General features: G+C 45.6%; 1 protein-coding gene across 1 annotated transcript in view; it reads right to left on the reverse strand.

The window, feature by feature from the left end:
• Positions 1–5,634, reverse strand: part of Cldn14 (claudin 14) — an 88,410-nt gene extending 82,776 nt beyond the window's left edge. The window contains exon 1 of the mRNA XM_021184831.3: positions 5,357–5,634. The gene's annotated coding sequence lies outside the window, so the exon portion shown is untranslated. The remainder of the gene's footprint in view (positions 1–5,356) is intronic.
• Between the last annotated feature and the right edge of the window lie 366 nt (positions 5,635–6,000).

Consider the following 6,000-nt stretch of genomic DNA (forward strand, 5'->3'; position numbering starts at 1 on the left):
ACAGGAGTGGGGAGGACCATAAACACTCAAAGCCCCTCAGTGACTTCCTTCCTTCAGCAAGGCTCTACCTTCCAACAACCACCCCAACCCATCAACTAGGGATCACGTGTTCAAATACCCATGACTATGGGGGGCAGTTTTCATTCAAACCACCACAAGTAGGGCGGTGGTGGCGCACACCTTTAATCCCAGCACTTGGGAGGCAGAGGCAGGCGGATTTCTGAGTTCGAGGCCAGCCTGGTCTACAAAGTGAGTTCCAGGACAGCCAGGGCTACACAGAGAAACCCTGTCTCGAAAAACAAAAAACAAAACAACAACCAAAAAAACAAAACAAACAAACAAAACAAAACAATAAACCACCACAAATTATATTTCATGTGCTTATAACAAATATTTAAAATGTTTTAATTAATTATTTTTTGTTTTTGTTTTTTATTTTATGTGTCTATAACAAATATTTAAAAGGTTTTAATTAATTAACTAACTAACTAATTAATTAATTAATTATAAAAGACAGGGTTTCTCTTTATGTAGCCCTGGCTGTCCTGAAGCTTGCTCTAAAAAGACTAGGCTGGCCTAGAACTCACAGAGATCTGCCTGACTCTGCCTCCTAAGTGCTGGGGTTAAAGGCTTGTGCCAGCACCACCTGCAGTTTAAAGAACATTTGTTTTCTTCCTTCCTTTCTTTCTTTCTTTCTTTCTTTCTTTCTTTCTTTCTTTCTTTCTTTCTTTTTTTGAGACAAGGTTTCTCTATGTAGCCTGGTTGTCCTGGAACTTTCTCTGTAGCCCATGCTGGCTGTGAACTCAGAGACTCATCTGCCTCTGCCATGCTGGCTGTGAACTCAGAGACTCATCTGCCTCTGCCATGCTGGCTGTGAACTCAGAGACTCATCTGCCTCTGCCATGCTGGCTGTGAACTCAGAGACTCATCTGCCTCTGCCATGCTGGCTGTGAACTCAGAGACTCATCTGCCTCTGCCATGCTGGCTGTGAACTCAGAGACTCATCTGCCTCTGCCATGCTGGCTGTGAACTCAGAGACTCATCTGCCTCTGCTTCCAGAGTTCTGGGATGAAGGATATGTGTCGCCACATCCAGTTAAAAAAATCCAATACTATTTTATAATAACATTACAAACTTCAAATAACTCAGAATAAATTTAATTAAGTACGTATACAATACATTGTCTTGGTAGCTTTTTTTTTCAACTTGACAAATCCCAGAGTCATCTGAGAAAAAAAAAAAAAACCTTGATTGAGGAGTTGCCCACATCAGATTGGACTGTGAACATATCTGTGTTAAAGTATGGTGTTTAGTGTTTGGTTCAGTAGGGTCCAGCCCACCGTGGGCAGCACTATCCCTAGGCAGACGGTCCTGGCTGTATAACAGAACTAGCTAAGCATAATATGTCTGTGATAAAGCAAGGCAGAGCAGGCAAGTGAGCACCATTCCTCCAAGGTTTGTGCTCCAAGTTCCTGCCCTGACTTCCCTTTGTGATGGACTGTGATCTTGAAATGTAAGGCAAAGATATCCCTTTCTCCCCGAGGTGCTTTTCAGTAGTACGTTTTATCACAGCAATAGAAAGGACATCAGAAAAATCTCTCTATCTGAGAAAAATTAAAGAGGCATATGAAAATGGAAGGATATAATATGCTTGTTGCCCAGAAGAAGCGATGTTTTAAGTCAGTTATATTCCATAAATACATGTATTTGTTCTATAGAAAGTGTATAAAAATCCCAGCAAATGTCTTTAAGAGAAATTAATATGCTGATCCCAACCTATGCATAGAAACACAAAGGATTTAAAATATTGCAATAGTCATGTTTCTGTTATGATAAAAGGTTATGAACAAAAGCAACTTATGGCAGAATTTATTTTGGCTTATGGTTCCTGGGGGATAAGAGTCCATCATGGTCTTAGAGGCATGACAGCAAGCATCAAGGACAGCAGCCAGACCTGGAACTGAGAGCTAACAACCTCAATTATAAAGCTGAGCAGAGATGGTGACCTGGAAGCAGCTGAAGAATTTAAACTGGTGGTTCTCAGCTTAGGGGGTGTGGCCCTTCGGGGGTGGAACGTCACTCTCACAGTGGCTACAGATCAGAGATCCTACAGATCAGATATTTACAATACACTTCATAACAGTAGCAAATTACAGTTATAAAGTAGCAATGAAATAATTCTATGGTTGAGGGTCACCACGACATGTGGGACTGTATTAAACGGCTGCAGCGTTAGGAAGGTTGGAAATCAACCTGGTTTAAACTTTCAAAGCCACTTTAGTGACCCATTTCCTCCACAGATGACTTTACCACCTGGAAACCAAGTATTGAGATACTTGAGTCTGTGTGGGAGTCTCATTCAAGCCACCACAAATATCTAAAAATGATTTTGAAAACAAAACATAACCTCAGAGAATTTATATAGCTCACAACACAACTGCCAAACAGTCAACATCAGCTGAATTCCGCCAAGCTTGACGATATAGACCAGCACACCGTGCTTGGATACAAAAGTATCTAAGTCATTCATGGAGACTGGGAGTCTTTGTCACACCTGTTGCTAAAACTGGAAATGTAATCACCTTACAATGAAGTACTCTTCTGTAAGAAGAGAAATAGATTTGGGAACCGTCTGACTGAGCAGGCAAACCTCAAGTTCAACGTCTCAAGCTACAGAACGCAATGCCCAAAGTATTGCAGGCAGTTCATCCCATTACAGGAAGGATAAACAACGACAAAGGAAACATAGAAACCAGGAAGGGCTGAGGAGAGAGGCAGTCGGCTGGAGGGTTTGAGGGAGCTTCGGGGTAAGCCTGAGATCTGTACTTTGCTCTGAGCGATGGCTACCAAAGTGTGTGTAACTCTAAGCTTTACCGTATACCTGTCAACTGTGCATCTCATTTATAATAAATATACGCAGATAAAACCTTATTAGGAAATGAAAACATATTAAGGAAAGAAATGACTCCATCGTTGCATGCTTCCCAGGGATGGACTTGACTGGGGCAGGGAGGGAATGAAGCAAAAGACAAAGGCATATAGACACAGAAAGCCGGGGTTGGGTCGTCTGGGATCTCAGATGGAGAATGGAGTTTTACAGCCCACGACTTAAAGGTGCGCCCCTTCTATCCACTTCCTTGTTCCTCTGTCCTTCTCTCTTTCTTCACATCTGTTTCTTCCTTTCTCTGTATCCCTTTCCATTTTCTCCTCTCATCTGTGTAAGCAAGCTTACCCCTCATGTAACCAATGAGACTTTCCTGTAGCTAATGTCTACACTCATGTCCTTGGTCAGACACCACTTTCTGTGTCCACACACAGCTAACTCCCGATTTGGTGTGGTAAGGAAATAAAGAAAATTCAGCCACAGGCAGACAGACAGGCGGGCGGGCAGGCAGACCGACAGACAGACAGACAGAAACAGAGTTCGGGTTGGATGAATTGGGCTCTCAGATGGGGAAACCTTAGCCTTCTAGAAGTTCAGAGTGCTTATTATACAGGGTTGAACAGAAAGGAGGGGGTGTTACATACAGATAAACAAGGAGGCGGGGTATCAGGGAGAAAGGCTGAGCTAATCTTGGTAGAGACATCCTCTTTATTAGAGCATCCTTCAGGCCGTAAACATCCAGCGAGGGGAAGCTATGGAAGACATGCTTTGCACACACTACAACATCCACACACCAAGAGAAGGGCTTTGCCCACCCACCATGAATCTTGCCCCCTGGAGAGGGCGGAGCCTTTCCCTCCCTAGGCCTTGTCTCTGGGATCCTAGACCTGGCCACGCCCATACTGACAACACATTCCTCAGGACTTCACTGTTTGATCCCAGGTTACCCCAGTTTTTGCTATCTGAATTCATGTGTGGATTGTGCTGAACGACTTCTTGGATGGTAGCCCTCCTTGAAATTCTTAGAATTCTGTTCTTGAGAAATTGTTTCTCACTAACAAAAGCACAACAGGACGCTTTATGCTGTCTGTGGTGGAACAGTTTCCCTGTGCAAAGAAACCATCTTCTCCACCTAACCGAGCGACTAAGCTTAGACTAAATCTTTTTTTTTTCCCTCCCTTCCCATAAATCTCGTAAGGACAGGCAATGAAATCCTTTAAAACCGTGACCCAGCAGTTCCCAAGGCCCCACTTCCCTCTTTTGCGCCCCTCCCCCATGGCCCGTAGTTTCTGGCGGAGGCAGTTTAAAGAAAGTCAGATTTAGAGCAAAAGGAGAAGAAAATAGGGCGACATCTCTGGCTTATCTTCTTAAGCAATTTTCTTCCCCTGGGGAACTGTATTTCTACTTCTGCAATGACTCCAGAGACTGATGGTGATGTTTCAGGCTGCAGCATCTGCTCGCACAGCTGCGGGACCCTGGTCTGCTCTTTTGAGTCTCTCAGCCCTAACTTACCCCAAGCTTAGCTGTGATGGATCCTGTGATACAGAGATCATGAACGTGTCATTTGCTGAACGTGAGTTTCTACCTCACTTCGCCTGTCTATACTGTCTCACTCCATCTCAACCTCGGCTCTGTGAGGTGAGGTCTGACTTGTTTCCATTTTACAGGTGAGGGAATGGAGAGGCAAAGGAGGTTAGATAGCCATTGGAATCCAGATGGCTCGGCCTCCAGGACCCTTAATTCTTGGTCGGGGTCCTGTACAATTTCAGGGCCCTTTCAGCAAAGGAGAACAAGCCCGTCAGCATCTGGCTGCTGAGGTCATGTTTGTTAACAGAGACGGCCCTGGGATTGGAGGCCTTGCTCACGGGGAACCTAAGCAACTTCATCAGTGTAGACATTCTCAAGCGCAAGTCACATTGGTTTATGGATCATTAACTAAGCCTCTGAGTTTAAACCTGGTTTTAATTCCTGCCTGGACAGAGAAGCTGCCTTGCTGCTGGGGTACAAATAACTTCACCACCCCCTTTCCAGTGAGATGACCCTCGGATGAGTGTCTGTGCAACTCATCAGTGGACATTACGGTGAGACGTCAGTCTCCGTGGTGTGACTCTCAGTCACATCAGGCTTTCTGTTTTCTGGACCCAATCTGGCCAGCAATGGCCATGAAAGCCAAGCCAATATAACCCAAAGCAATCCTTCTATCTCCATGTCTTTCTCTGGCCTTCCCTTGAGCTCGGCTGGATACACTAATGGCGGCAGGTTCTAGGTACCCATAATGACTTACTAAAGCAAGTCAGAGAATTAATCACCAGCCTGATCTGCTTCACAGAGACATGGGTTCTCCTCCCTTCCCTCCTTCTGTGTCTTTCCTCTCTCACCTTCCTCCATCCCACGGCCTCACCTATAATTTGGACTGTTCCGTGATGGGGAGAGAGACACAAATACCCAGCCAACGTCAGAGACGGTACTCACAGTGTCGACGCGTCCCCCTCCGGGTCCAGAACTATATCCAGGTGCCAGTCTGGAGCTCCACTTGAACATCTTATGGGGCTTCTTGCTCAGGTGCCCCTGGCTCCTGCTTCTGCCTGGCAGGTTGTATGAACCACGGGGCGAGTTTCCCCAGGTCACCTTCCCCACCAATCAGATCCACCTGACTTTCCGCTCCTTCCCAAGGCTGCTAGAAACTCTGCTGGTGCCCAAGATGCTCAGGCTTCCCACAGCCCCGGCCTGAGGCACACCTAGTTTCAGCTATCAACGCTGCCCTTTCAGAACATGCCATTCCGACTCTGTCCTCTTTAAAAAGGGGCCAGTGTCTCCCTCAGCCAGCTCATAAAGTCTCTGTTCTCTTAACAAAAGGCCAATCAAGTCCTGAGAGTCTTTCCCTGACGTCTCTGCAGCTCAAATGACCTGTTTTCTTAGGCCTCATTGTTGCCCGTCACCGCTGGTGAGACTTGGTGTCCAAATTCAGAAGAAAGCTCAGATTGAGAGCGGTACTAAGAAAAGGGAAAATAGCCAGAGGAAAGTCAAGGCAGTGAGGCGGTTCCGGGAAGAAATACAGTTGGTGGAAGGGGTGGCATCCATCGATGGATCGATGATTGTATTAGAGAAGGATGAGA

Source organism: Mus caroli, unplaced genomic scaffold, assembly GCF_978045245.1.
Source record: "Mus caroli unplaced genomic scaffold, Mus_caroli_1 scaffold_17, whole genome shotgun sequence".
In the NCBI taxonomy this organism is placed as follows: Eukaryota; Metazoa; Chordata; class Mammalia; order Rodentia; family Muridae; genus Mus; species Mus caroli.